General features: G+C 48.6%; 2 long non-coding RNA genes across 6 annotated transcripts in view; one reads left to right on the top strand and one right to left on the bottom strand.

Moving 5' to 3' along the window:
- Nucleotides 1-13,973, top strand: part of LOC121829587 (uncharacterized) — a 105,479-nt gene that overhangs the window by 59,530 nt on the left and 31,976 nt on the right. Inside the window, exon 2 of one of the 5 annotated variants that reach the window (XR_013051576.1) lies at nucleotides 2,470-5,641. The exons of the other annotated variants lie outside the window; for them this stretch is intronic. This is a non-coding gene — a long non-coding RNA (uncharacterized LOC121829587). The remainder of the gene's footprint in view (nucleotides 1-2,469; nucleotides 5,642-13,973) is intronic. 5 annotated transcript variants of the gene reach the window in all.
- Nucleotides 1,839-4,564, bottom strand: LOC143273465 (uncharacterized). The gene is made up of 2 exons (XR_013051574.1): nucleotides 4,427-4,564; nucleotides 1,839-3,773 (listed from the first exon to the last, which is right to left on the bottom strand). It is a non-coding gene; the product is annotated as an uncharacterized LOC143273465 (long non-coding RNA).

Genomic DNA, 13,973 nt, shown 5'->3' with positions numbered 1-13,973 from the left:
AAGGAAGAGACTCAGAGCTAGATTTACACTCGATGTCCCCCCCAGGGTTGCACAGGTAGTTCACTCCAGGCTTTACACCATCATCAAATAAGCTGCTGCTGGCTCTTCATGCCTCAGAGTCACCTTTCTTGACACTGAATTTGGAACCTGGCTAAGACCTGCTTCTGACGCCAGTGCTAGGATCTCGGTGTCTTGTTGCCATCACTGAAAGCTGAAGGCCAGGCAACTCATACAAAGGAGAGGTGGACTTAGCTTTCAGTTCTGAAGGCTGAGACCTGCAATATCCAGGTGCTAGCATGTGGTGGGGGCCTCTTGATGCCTGCCTCCTTGTAACACTGAAATGTTAGCTCCACTCCCCTGATCCCCCCTCCCCTCACCTCCCTGCCTCACACAGATCTACAGCCTAGGCTGGCCTGGAACTTGTTACATAGCTGACGATAGCCCTTCTTCCTGATCTTCTGTCTCTATTTCCCAAGTGTTCAGGGAATAGCCTGTGTATTCCACCACATCTGGCACTCTCTATCTTATAAAACTATGAATTCTGCCTTGGAGCTTTACCTTCATGATTTCATCAAATCTTATCTTCCAAAGGACTCACCTCCAAAAGCCCCCTAAACACATGAGCTTCTTGGGGACACATTCAAACTAGAAGCTGGTTCAGAAAATGCATGAAGCTTTGTGTTTAGGAGCACCCGTACACACTAGGACAAGGCTACTTTTCCCACATGTTAAGAGCCTCAGATGAGAAGACGCTGGGCATCTGTTGGGTTTCAAGCAGCGAAGCTGAAGCTTCAAAGTACAGTAGGATCTTGGCTTACCATCAAGGCTTATTTTAGATCCATCTTGCCCTTGAAAGGCAGGTGTGCTGAGCAAAGCCTGGTGTGTGTCTTTCCTGTGCCTGGAGGTTTTCAAGAAGTGAAAACATCCTTCTGTGGATGAAAGCGTTGAGAATCAAAATGTGCCTTGATTGGGAAGGTCTGCCCTGTCTGCATGAAGTCACTCTCAGCTGCCCCATGGATTTGTCCAAATCCTAAAAACCTCTTAGTCATAGGGGGACCATGGCTGTTCAGATACCCAGGCACTGTGTTTTCTTTCTTGTCATCCATCTTCGACTGGTTTTCTGTAAATCCCTATCTGCTTCCTCTAACACTTTCCTCCTCTCTTAAAAAAAAAATTATTTTCATGTGCATGAGTATTTTGCCTCCTTGTCTATCTGTGCACTGTTCATGTGCCTGGTGCCCTTAGATCCTCTGGGATTGGGCTTGCAAATGATTGTGAGCCTTCATGTGAGTGCTGGAAATTGAACCTGGGTCCTCTGGAAGAGTAGGCAGTGCTCTGAACTGCTGGGCCATCTCTCCAGCCTCCTGCAACTTTTGGACTTACCAATCACATCTTGATTCTCTCCCTTCCCACTGTCTCTGTTGTGCTCATTTTCTGTTTGGTCTATCGTCAGCTTATCCCCCACCCCCACCCAGGGCAGGTATCTTCATCTCCTTCTATGCAAGGCTTCACCATCTTCCTAGACACTCATTGCTAAGACCAAGGTGAGGCAGAAGAGACTCCAGAGTCAGTGGGAGGAAGTAGCCTGGGAGAAGTTACTTCCAGGAAGGGGTGGAGGGCTTTCTGGCCCTGTTTTGTCTAATACTTTCATCATATGTCCCCAACATAAAGTCATAAAGGTCACACTTTCCTAAGTGTGTTGGTTGCTCAATAGTGAAAGACAACCACACACTTAGGGTGCCAGAAGCAGAAACCCAAAGCACCCTGGAAGGCAAGGAAATGGGCTAACGCTTCACTTAAGTGGGAAAATGAATTGCACAAGTCCAGAACAGGGCAGGTACAGCTGAGCAGTGAAAAGAAATCTTTTAATTGCTTTAGCTAAAAGTAGGGTTAAAAAAAAAAAAAGAACCATCTATAGTTAGAGCCCCAGCCCCCTTCTCAAAGCATATTTGAGATGGAACAGTACTAAAGAAGTACAGAGTTTGGAGTGAGATGGGCTGGTCATGCACCACACCAAAGGACAGGCAGCGCCACAAGCATCTGTTGAAAGAGGGAGGGAAGAACGGGGCATGGCTGGTGAGGTTGCCAAAAGGATGTACCAACCTTTCAAGCATTGTAGAAGAGAAGTTAGACACTTGGCTCCAACAAGTTTGACTTCATCCTTTTACTGAAAAGATGTACTTGGCAACAGGCAAAGTGTGTGTGTGTGTGTGTGTGTGTGTGTGTGTGTGTGTGTGTGTGTGTGTGTGTGTGTTGGACAGAGGTCAAGGTCAATATGTCTTCTTCAATCACTGCCATCTTTATTCTTTTGTATATAGCATATTTTGAATCCTATTTTTGTTAATCTAGGTTATCTTCATATGTTTATTTGTTTGAGATAAGGTTTTGTTACGTAGCCCAGTCTAGCCTTAAACTCACTCACCTCTTCCCCTCTTTTCTTTTTTCTTACCGATTTTTTTTTTTTTAAAGTTAAGCGTCCATGTGTATTTCTGAGTGTGGCTTTGTGTATGCTGAGCACACGAATGGAGGAGGTCATAAGAGAACTTCGGATCCTTGGAACTGGCATCTCATGCAGCTGTGATCCTCCTGACATGGGTACTGAGAGCTGAACTCCCGTCCTCTGCAAGAGAACCACCGCCTTTTACAGCTGAGCCATCTCTCCAGCCCCTCCTTATTTCCCGAGACAGTTTCTCATTGATCCTGAAGCTCACTGATTCAGTTAGAACGGTTGACCAGAAACCTCCAGGGATCTGACTGGCTCGCCCTTCCCAGCATTGAGATTACGGGCGTATGCCACCACACCTGGCTTTTGTGTGGGTGCTGGAGATCCGAACTCAGGGCTACATGCTTGCACAGCAATCAGTTTATCAGCTGAGTTCTCGACCCTAAGTTCTTATAGTTAATAATGGGTAGGAAATAATGATGATACTTAAGAGTCATTACACACTTACTGTTAGCTGAGGACGCGGTACTCAATGTTTTATCTGCATCATCTTACTCAATCCCTACAGTAACATGCTGAGTTGGATGCTACGATTAGTGCCATCTTAGAAATGAGGAAGGCAGTTCAGGGCAGGGAAGAATGAACTCGAAATACCGCAGTCAAGAATAAAGCCTCCATGGTGGGTGGGATCAAACGCCTAACAGTACAGAGACTCTGTCATGGTTATTCGATAGGGACCGTGGAGGCTGCAGAGGAGGCAAAGAGCTTCCTTCAGGGTGGGTTTTCATTTGTAGCAGTACAGTAGGAACACTTGTCAGGGAAGGCTCCTGGCAATGTGGCCGTCCCGTCTTCATTCGGGTGGAGTTAATTACAAAACAAACGAATAGGGCAAATCCTGTAAGTATTCGTTCAATGGAATTTTTTGTCCAAAGCTACCAGCATCAGTTTGAGTTTTTAATTGCAGCCGCAGTGAGTCAGGCAATGAGAGGAATGATGAGGCCTCCATCATTTCCGGTGTCGGCAGCCAGCGTTATGGCTCAGTATTTGACATGTAGGAAGAACTGGATTCCTTTCATATTTTGTGGAGACTTTATGGTTGTCCGTGGGAAATTTAGTCCGGCTACCTAGTCTAATGCAAAAGGAAATTAGAAAGCTTCCCAATGACAGTAAAGCCCTTCTCGTTCAGTTCCAAGCCGTTGCATTTTACCGTGAGCGTTGGGTCTATCTTTGCCTCCAGTTTAGAGGCTCCTGGGGTCCTTTCTGACTCAAGCCGTGAAACTGAAGGCTCAGAGAGTCCCAGCGGCAGAATCAGGGCTCAGGAGCCTTGGACCTGGTGGAGGGTTGTCAATGAAATACTGAGAACAGTGCTCAACAATCACGTGACCAAGAAACACCAGGTGTGGGGACTAGACGAAGTCTTAGGTAACCTGCTGTGTTCTAGGCCAGGGCAGAAGGATCTCTCCTCAGCAGGGTGTAAGTGAGACGGGGTGCTGGGAAGGAGGTGATGGGAAGGAGGTGAACGCAGCACCCCTGCTCTAGCCTGTGCTTGCTGTCTGGGTGAGAGCTCAGTGCTAAGATTTGGTAACCAGTCACCTTCAGCTTGATGCTTTCATCTGCCCAGGCCTATTGGACCAAAGCCTGTCATGTGAAGGTCTTCCAATCAGGTGACTGTGAATCATGGTTGTCCCTCAGGGGCTTGAGAGAAGAAATGAGTAACCAGATTGCACCAGACCCTCGTTTGCTGTCTCCCAGTGACCTGCACCCAGGCCAGGCCCATCCTTGACCCAGGCTCTGGTTAGAGCTAGGAGCCTCCTCCTGGTAGAATCCTTGGTAAAAACATAAAAGAGGAGCCTGGGCAGGAGGAGAGACGCAGGGGGCCACTCGTGGCTGCCCCTGGGCCCTTTAGAGTGTGCAGCTGCTGCAGCATGGGACACCCCAGTGGCAGCTCTTGTTTGTCCGGGTGGAAGGATGCCATGTTCTTACCTCGGAGGCCGAGGGGTGCGAGCGGGGAGTGTGATAGAGTGTGCTCAGAGCCAGGCGGCTGGTCTCAGATCTGGGTCACCTCACAGACCGGCACAACGACGACGTGTCCCGTTTGCTGGGATCGGGTTTCGTTCTTCCTTGTCAAACCCAGTGGTGCCCTCGGGCTGCTGGCAGCTCCCAGGCTCTCCTTTGTCCTACAGTTCCAGGAGGCCAAGGAGCGAGGTGACACAAAGGGCCGAATGCCCAGGCTCCCCACCCGCTCTCTGCACAGCGGGACTGGGTCCTGGGCCCAAGGGGGGTCCCAGGGCAGTACGGGTGAGACCTGCGCAGTCACCGCCCGACCTTCCCAAGAGCTGCGCTGGGGATTGGAAGGTGCCTCCCTTTCCACCACCTTGGGTCTTTCCAACTTGTATTTCTGCTGACGCTGGAGCCCTGGTGTTTTGCCCTTAGAGACACCCTGTAATTGAAAGGAGAGAGGGGAGAGAGAGAGAAAAAAAAAAAAAAAAAACAACTGCTGCTTGCTGCCTGGACTGCGAGACAAGACACTTGCTGCCCTCTAACGGCTCCTGCCTGTGAGTTCCCAGGCTGGACTGGCACCGGTGCAGGCCTTCCTTCCTGCAGTGTCTGCGGTGGGGGTTTCCTTCCTCTGGTTAGCAGGCCCTTTTCCCTACAACTGCTGAGAGAGCCAGCCGTTTCTCATCACAAGGAAAAGATGTCAAAAGTCAAGCAGTTCTGGTGTGGCTCGCTCAGAGAGAAAAGACTGGCCCCAAGTTTCATTGCTGGACCCGAAATAACCCATCATAGCGTTTGTGTGGCCTCAACGCCCCTGCTGTCTTCGAAAGGGACAGCCACCCACCCCCCCACCCCCGACACACACACCCTGCTCTTTTGCGGTTCCTAGCAGCTCCCTGTGTTAGAGAAAGCACAATGCTCTGGCAAGGGCCAGCAGCTGCCAGCAGGTTTGTACACACAAAGGGGCTTCCTTTTCCTGCCTTGGTGGGGTGGGGGGTGGGGGTGGGGCAAGAGCTGTGGACAGGGGTTCCCTCCCCCGACCTTTTCTTGGGAACCTCAAGAGCCAACTCCAAAGGCAAACATGGCCCTCTGGACAAAACATCTGCTGGGTGAATATTTGAAGACCTGGAGACACAGGTTGGACAGCATCCAGTTCTATGTAGGGAGGAACCACGCATTCAATCAAAGGCACAAAGGTCAGAGGTACGGGAGGAAAACCGGCACACACTTCTGTTTTGGAAGTTGGGAAGCGCGGCCCCAGATGGGATGGAAAGGACCTGAAAGCGGGCTCGTCTGGCCCAGGGGAATGACCGTACTGTGAATACACCTTGGGACTGGCTGGGCACAAAGAAGGGTGCCAAAATTAGAGTCCTTGAGTTTAGAACGACCTGCCCGAGTGAGGTTTCTTGGGGGAGAGTGTCATCTTGAGAGGGTGTGTGGAATAAATTTTCTTCAGCTTTTGTGACATTGGGGCTTGGTCGTCACCGAGATGAGTGAGGGAATTCCGTGGGGAGCTCTGTGTGGGGCTGGCAAACCCCATCGGAGCTCTCTGATGGAGGGGCGGGGAGCAGAGCTGCTGAGCTGGAGTTTGAATTCATGAGCATCAGTTTGACAAGGGGGTTAGTAAACTACCCTTCCGATTTTCTCTTCGTGGAAAAAGAAAAGAAGCACTTACTTTTTTTATTTTTTTTAAATCTGGAGCTTAGATTGTAAAAATTTGCCATTGGGAAATGAGTATTTCTTTACCCTTTGGCCACTCAATTTTAGAATCCTGCCTCCCCCCCCCCCCCCCCCCGCCCCGCCCCACATACACACTTTTCTCATAATCCTGAACAAGTTTGAAAAAATTAAGTTAAGAGCTGCTGGTGCTGGTGCTGGTGCTGGTTCTGGTGCTGGTGCTGGTGGCACACACCTTTAATCCCAGCAGTTGGGAGCCAGAGGCAGGCAGATCTCTGTGAGTTCAAGACTAGCCTGGTCTACATAGTGAGTTCTCAGACAGCCAGGGCAAAGGGTGAGATCCTGTTTCAAAACAACCAAAACCAAAACAAAAAGAAAAAAAAAATGAAAAAATTAAGTTAAATTAAAATTTTTTTCAGGTTTCTTTTTCCTCTTTCTCCTCCTCCCCCTCCTCCTCCCCCTCCCTCTCATTCTCTTCTTCCTCCTCTTCTCTACAGAACTGACCTGAAATTCTGGTTTCTGGTTGCCTAATGGTGTACCTGGTGTGCATCTGCGTGTGCCTAACAGGGCCCATGGAGTCTTGCTTCTTAGCTGTGAGGGGTTGATAAGTCAAGGGCAAAGCCAGTTTTTAGTGTTCTCTTTCTCAAGGGTATAGAGTGGAGAGAAATGATGACTATAATTCCCACCTTAAGACTTGGGTTGTTTTATGATCACCCTCTGCCCCCAAGCCATAGTTGGAACTTGGGGTTCTAGAAAATATTTTCATTGTGTTCAGTCAAGAGCCCCTTTGTCTCCATAGCACTTCACACAAAGCATGTAAGTGTATCCCCAAAGCCGTGTGTGCCGAGTGACGCTCATTGGCTCTCTGGATTCCTCTGCGGGGTAAGGCAGTGTTTGTTTTTATTTTGTTTACAGCAAAGTCAAAAGTCGACAGTGGGCCCTGGGCTCGTATGTTCCTTTTAAAGCAAAGGAGTATCTAACCAGCAGACACCCAGAGGTTCCTTTATTTTATTATTATTTATTCCATGCAACACTGGAATGGAATCCAGGAAAGGCCTTGTGCATGCTAGGCAAGACCTCTCACCCCTCCAGCTCTGGAGATCTCTTTAAATCTCTGGACAGCTCATGATTCTAACTGTGGCTAGAAGAAGCCAACAAGATGGAAACACTATAATGTCTAGGGACAATGGCCCCTCACGGGAGGGCTCCACTTCAGTAGAACGCATGAGCCTCCAGGGATACCTGGCACAATGGAGCACATGACGGATATCCCATGTCATTGTTTGCATTTGAACATAGCTTTACCATGCTCCCCAGGCTGACCTCCGTGTGTCCAGCTCTACCCCTTGTTTCTCGGCATTTCCACATGACAGGGTGGGCATGAAAGTGAACATGTTGGTGATTAAAATCAGGGCCTCACTCACCGGATGTGAAATGACCCTCACAGACTCATGTCTTTGAGCACATGGTCCCTAGGTGGTGGCACTGCCTGGGGAGGCTGTGAAACCTTCGGGTAGGGCCTAGCTGAATGAGGTCGGGTAAGGAATTTGAAGGCGGTAGTCCTTTTTCTCTCCTCCTCAATCCTCTAAGGTGCCCAGTGTGAGCAATGCTCTACATGCTCCTACCACCAAGATAGACTGCTTTCTTTCAACTGAGAGCTGGAGTCAGTTTTTCCTCCCTTAAGTTACTTCCCTCAGGCATCTGGTCACAGCATCGAAAACAATGAGCGACACACCACACAAAGCCCTTAGCCCCTGAGCCAAACCCCCCAGTCACTGGCTGCTTGTTTTTATGTATTTGGGGATGGATCCCCTGATCTCGTTTGTTCTAGACAAGCACTCTTCAATCAAGCTTGCTTTTGAACTTGGTGTTTTGTGGGGTGTGTGCATGTGTGCACACAAGGGCAGAACACGGTGCCTACTTACTGATGCAAAAGCCATATGACAGCCTTAGCTACCCGCCCCCCACTCCTTCCTTTGTGCAGAGCTGGAGGTGGAACCCGTGGTCTTATTCTTCCTACAGTAATACTCTGCTCCTGAGCAACACCCTCAGCTCGACACATCACTTTATTTTTTAATATTTTTATAGAGATTTATTATTATTATTATTCGTAATTATGCATAAAAGAGGTGTGTGTTTGCATGTTGGCATGGGCACATGTATATAGGAGCCCTTGGAGGTCAGAGGCATCGGATATGCTAGAGCTGGAGTTACAGACTATGACCACTCGACTTGGGTGCTGGAAACTGAACTTGAGTCCTTAGGGAACTGAGCTTGGAGTGTTCTTCAGTGCTGAGTCATCCCTCAAGCCCTATTTTTTAAATATTTTTTTGACTGGGTGGGTGCACGTATGAGTGCATGCATACTAGGGATGGACACTGCTATTTCGGTAGGCTTGTAGGAAGGCAACAGTCCCACAGACCCAAGTTTCTTTCCTGGTAAACTTAGGAGCATTCTCTGACAGAGTGGGGATGGAGGACTTAGTATTTCTACAGCAAAGAAGTCAATATGTTTCCCTTCCCATTCTGCCCCCACCCTCTTTCTTTCTATTGGTGACAATAGAGAGGGAGCCTGAGTACCCATGCAATGCTAGGAAAGCGCCCACCCGCCTGCCCGCCCGCCTTAGAGCTTCACCTCCGCTTGCTCCAATCATTACAATTTTTGTACAGAAAGGCTGGACTCAAAGGACTGAACGGGGCTGAAATGTAAACTGGCTTCAGTGAGCTCTTGGCCGCATTGGGGCTTGTGATCACAGTCGAAAGAAAAAGTTTGGAAGGAAGTTGGGAGTGAGAAAGGAGACCTAGGTCCCTTTGTAGCGAAAAGCAGCTCAGATCTCAGTGTTGGAGCGTGTGAAAAGGGTGGTTTGCCATGGTAGTGGGTGAGAGAGAGGGAGACAAACTGGGATGCCAACTCTGCATGGGGCATCGGCCTGAGAATACACACCCACAGAACCCAGACACATGGTGGTAAAACCTGCAAAGAGACCTTTTGGCTGTGAGTGGAAAGGGGGGGGCCTGCAGGGGCCCCAAACTGGGAACCAGTCCAAAGCCACCAGTCTGCCAGGGAGAGAGGGAACTTGGAATAACAGCCGGGTAAGCTCCTGATTAATGGATAAGCTGGGGGCTCCTTCAGGTGAAGGTGCACCTGTGAATTACCTAATCCCTGCAAAGCTGCACCCTGAGATCCCTCATGCTCAAAACTGCGGGAAGAAAGCCTGGATTGTGCTGAATGGCCTTGGGGGCAGGGATTCTGGGACGGGGGGGGGGGCGAGGGGGGCTCAGGGTTAAAAAAGAGAGTCTGATTTGGAGTTGGGGTGGAGCTTGGGGGCCTGTTCTTGCTCACGAGCAGAAGGGCCCATGAGGAAAAGAATCAGAATTGCTTTCTAAGTTTGGGCACCAAATATGGGCAGAAGTTAACTGTCTGTTGCATGTACTTATAGACAAGATTATTTTCCAGCTTTGGGGACTTCCTTGTGTATTTTTGTTCCCATTTTTGTTGATTACAGTTTCTCAGACTTTTAATGCCAGAATTCCAACCATGTAGTTTGCTAAAAGTGTGCAAATGCTCACTCTGACTAGCACTTGGAATAACATTACTTACAGCAGGGGCCTACCTCACCCGTGCCTTTCCTAGCTCCAGCTCTTGGCCTACATCACAGCCCGGTTCTCCTGATGATTATTTCTCCTAGCCCGACTTTGGTTTCCTGCCCCCAACCCACCCACTCTGTCCTGAGACCCAGCCCAGTGCCTTGCACAGACTAGGCCAGTGCCCCAACTCTGAGCAACAGCCCCAGCATGAGGGGAAAAAATTAAATTGTTTTATCAGATACTGTAAAGCTTACTCGTTTAACTATTTAAACACTGTAAGTGTGCAGAATTATGGCAGAAGTACTTTTACATTGACCATCACCACCATCTATCTCCCCACCTTTCTTTTTTTTTCAGAAGAGGCTCTGTACCCACAAACACTAATCTCTGATCTCTCTTGTTCAGAGCTTACGGAGGCCACTATTTTATTTCCTATCTCAAAGACTTGCCGACTCCAGGGAGCTCATTTTACTGGAGGTCAGAAGACAACTTGCAGGAGTTGGTCCTCTCCTTCCATTGTATGGGTCCCAGGGATGGAACTCCTGTCACCAGGCTCAGTGGCAAGCATCTCTATCCACTGGATCATTTTCTGCTTTTGGAGGAAGCACCATGCTTCCCATCTGTCTTCCCTTGTTCTTTATGCTCAGCCCATACCCTTGTGTTTGGATTCACCATCAACTTTTCACTTCAAATTTAGTTGGTGAAATTCAGTTTTTGTTGGTATATGAATGTAGCCTCCCCCCCCCCAGTGTGTGTGTGTGTGTGTGCTGTAATGTGGGAGATAATTCCCAGGGCCTTGTACATTGTACATGCTGGGCAAATACTCCTTGTGGTGGACCTATTCAGTACGTTTATAATAGAGTACTTTGATCAGTTCAGTTATCCAGCTGATAAACACCTTGACTGATAAGATAATGCATTTCCATATCTCTGAACTCACTTATCCTGGGACTCCTCTATCTACAGCAATCCACCTAAAACAAAAATACAGTTGGAATCACCCTTATCACTCCCCCTGAGTCCCCTGTGGGTTACACTGAATACTTTTTAAAAACCATATTTTCAGAATTCCCGAGAAAGAAAAATAAGACATAAAGCAGGTGATCTTTTTAAGTCCTAGCCTCCACTCGCAACAGGTCTTTTTGAAGTGTTCTGGTGAGTTCCAGCTATTACTCCGGCAGAGTAGGGAGACCCTGTCCTAATGTGGTGTGTGGAGGAAGCTGGCCGCAGGGGGACAACCAGTACTTCCTCCGAGGAAAGAGATTAGGAACAGATGAGTGCCTGGTGGTCTCACTGGCCTTCCTAGGACCACTAGCCTATGACGCAGGCAGGGGAGATGTCCTGCCTGCTCTCTGCAACGCTGGGACTGAATGTGTGAAATGGGAGAACAACACCTGTGTGTAGGAGGATCCTGAGGCCTGGGTTTGAGTCTTGCCTCTGACTCTGCTACCACAGGGTCTTGGTTTCTCCATTGGTGTAGATAACTTCCCTGGAATCTGAAAAAACAAATAAACGAACAATCAACAACAACCCCTTCTGCTCCCTCCCCCCCAAAAAAAGTTAAACAAATATTCAGTGTAATTCCCAGGGGACTCAGGGCTCCTGGTTACTGAAGTTTTCTTTTTTAGGCAGATGGCTGTGGATGGAGCGTTCATTAGCGAAGTGAGCACAGAGGTGTGGAAATACGTTATCTTAAACTGCAGTCAGGCCTGTGGCACAGGCTTGAAATCCCAGCTGCTCCTGAGGCTGAGGGCCCGAGGCCTGGAAGACCAGTGGGCTACAGAGATACGAACTGCTCTGCTCTCTGCTGTCACTTTTAAAAAGTACTTATTTCCAGAAAGCCACCAGACCTTTGGGCCCCCCATCTTTCTGGGAAATTTGTGGTAGAGGACTGAGAGCAGATTTTGCCCAAATCCAAACTCAACCCCTGTGGGTTTTGTTTTGAAAGCTTTAAGCCATTTAGGAAATGATGAGCTTGGGCTCAAGAATGATGTGTCCCCCCATCCTGCTGTGTGTGTGTGTGTGTGTGTGTGTGTGTGTGTGTGTGTGTGTGTGTAAAGGGAGGCGATTGAGGTTAGTGTTTCTTTTTTTAGTGAGGAGAACAAGCTTCTAAACAGAGGCCAGTAGAAGTTAGAAGTGCTTTCCTGTGGTTGGGAAAGAGTAAGTAGGTTGGTGTTAACTCAGCTTTGTGTCACTATAGCAAGATAAATCAACAAATCAAGATAAATCAGTCTAAGTAGAGGGAAGTTCACTGGGGCTCCCGTTTTCAGAGGCTCCGTTCACGATGCTGCTCCATTGCTTTGAGTGTATCACAAGGTGGTTTCCTGGCAGGGAGCGTGGCGGAGCAAAGCCGCTCAGCTTCTGGGCCGGCCATGAAGGACAGAGGTTGAAAAGGGAGGAAGAAGGGGATGGAGGAAGTGGGGGTAAGGTCCCAATATCTTCCCCAGGAGTATGTACCAATGACCACAATCCACTCACTGGGCCCCGCCCCCTAGTCTGTCCACAGGCTGACAAATCAGCCTTTAGTACACAGTTTGGGGGTGTGTGTGTGTGGAGGGTAGACTTACACCATTTTAGCAGACAGGACTTCCAGAGGGGGCCCTGGGGATCTGAGTCCCACGCTGTAACTCCCGGAGAGCAGTCAGAACATGGAAGGTAGTGTCTGCTCAAGCTTCCCGTGACAGACATGAAGACTCCTCCCAAGGCAGCTGCAGTCTGAGACATATCGGATGCTAAGGGCCATGACGACTGCCGTGGATGCTTCCTTTCCTTCTGATGTTGGGACCTTACCATCAACTTTGGACCTGTGGAGAAGCATCACAGTAGCAAGACAGGCAGAGGAGGAATATATTTTTGTCATTGCTGTTTACTATAGCCCAGGCTGGACTTGAACTAGCAGTAATCCTCCAGCCTCATCCTCCTGAATACTGGATTCCCCAGTTTGAGCCACCATGTCTCGATAAGGCTCGATTTGTTTTGTTTGCTCTGTGTCTCTGTCTCTCTCTGTCTCTGGCAGGGTCTCTCTATGTAGTCCCTGCTGGCCTGGAATTTTCTATGAAAACCAGGCTGGCCTTGAACTCACAGAAATCCACCTATCTCTGCCCTCAAGTGCAGAATTACAGACATGCATCACTGTTCAGCTTGTTTGTTTGGAAAGAACCCATGTAGCCCAGGCCGGCCTTGAACTCCTGTCTTCCTATTTCTAGGTAGCTCTTGAGTGCTGGGATTACAACTATGCACCACCATACTCAGCTCCTGAAGTTGAGTTTCTTACTCCTCTTGTAGTGTTTGAATGGAGACAGTTTCTTTGGACCTAAATTTCTGGGGTCAAAATTCCTATTGGCCCCGTATAAAATGGAGATTGCCTGGTACAGGGCTTGTGTGGCTGTGGGAGGGGAGGGGAGGAGGAAGGTGTGTGAGAAGCACTTAGCACGCATCCCATGCAACCCTGCTGGGATGGCTCTCCTGTTTCCAGGAGAATAGAAGCTTTACATGGCTGCAGTGAGGCAGGCTTTCTAAGCTGCTGGGGGTGGTGGGTCTCCTGCAGCATCCAGAGGCTGCCAAGGCAGGATGTTGACAGCGAAGCTGCTTCCTCTGTGGGACAGGCAGGACAGTGGTCTCGGAATGCTGCTGCTGTTGCTGCTTTCACTCCAGTGTTCTGGAGGAGAGGGGACTTGGACATTTCTAGGGAGAGTGTTAGTGTTTACTGACAGGCTTCAGAGTCTACTCTGCCATGCAGGGGCTGACTGCCAAGCATGTCTTTTGCCTGAGGGAGTCAGTCAGTCACAGGTTGAGTGGATCCACTGAGCAGAGAGGGACTTTACCCTGAGTCCAGCCCCCATGACACCAGTGGAAATGAAAGGTGGCTCAATGTCAACAACATGTCTTACTTCACATTTTTCAGTAGCTACATTATAAGAAGAAGAAGAAAAGGTAAAAATGCATCATAAGTATTTTAATTTGCCTAATAAATGAAAAATCATTGCAATATAAACAACATCAAGTACAAATATGCAGAAATGTGTTAGTATAATTCGTGATAATTTACATGGGTTTTTTTTTCATTTAAATATTTGAACTCAAGATAAATTTATAGTGATGCTCTATCTCAATTTGAGCTGGCTGCATGCAATCTTTAAGAAATGAAGCTACTAATATACTTTTGGGATCCCCTAGATTGCCCTACAAAGAAGCCAGGTCATGCCCCGGTTCACAAAACAATTAGGGTTACCGCTACAGAGGGTGACTGGAGAATAAGAGATAGAAATTGG

This window comes from Peromyscus maniculatus, chromosome 5 (genome assembly GCF_049852395.1).
Source record: "Peromyscus maniculatus bairdii isolate BWxNUB_F1_BW_parent chromosome 5, HU_Pman_BW_mat_3.1, whole genome shotgun sequence".
Lineage (NCBI taxonomy): Eukaryota > Metazoa > Chordata > Mammalia > Rodentia > Cricetidae > Peromyscus > Peromyscus maniculatus.
Note: the sequence above shows the minus strand (reverse complement) of the source record. Positions and strands in the feature narration are given on the sequence as shown.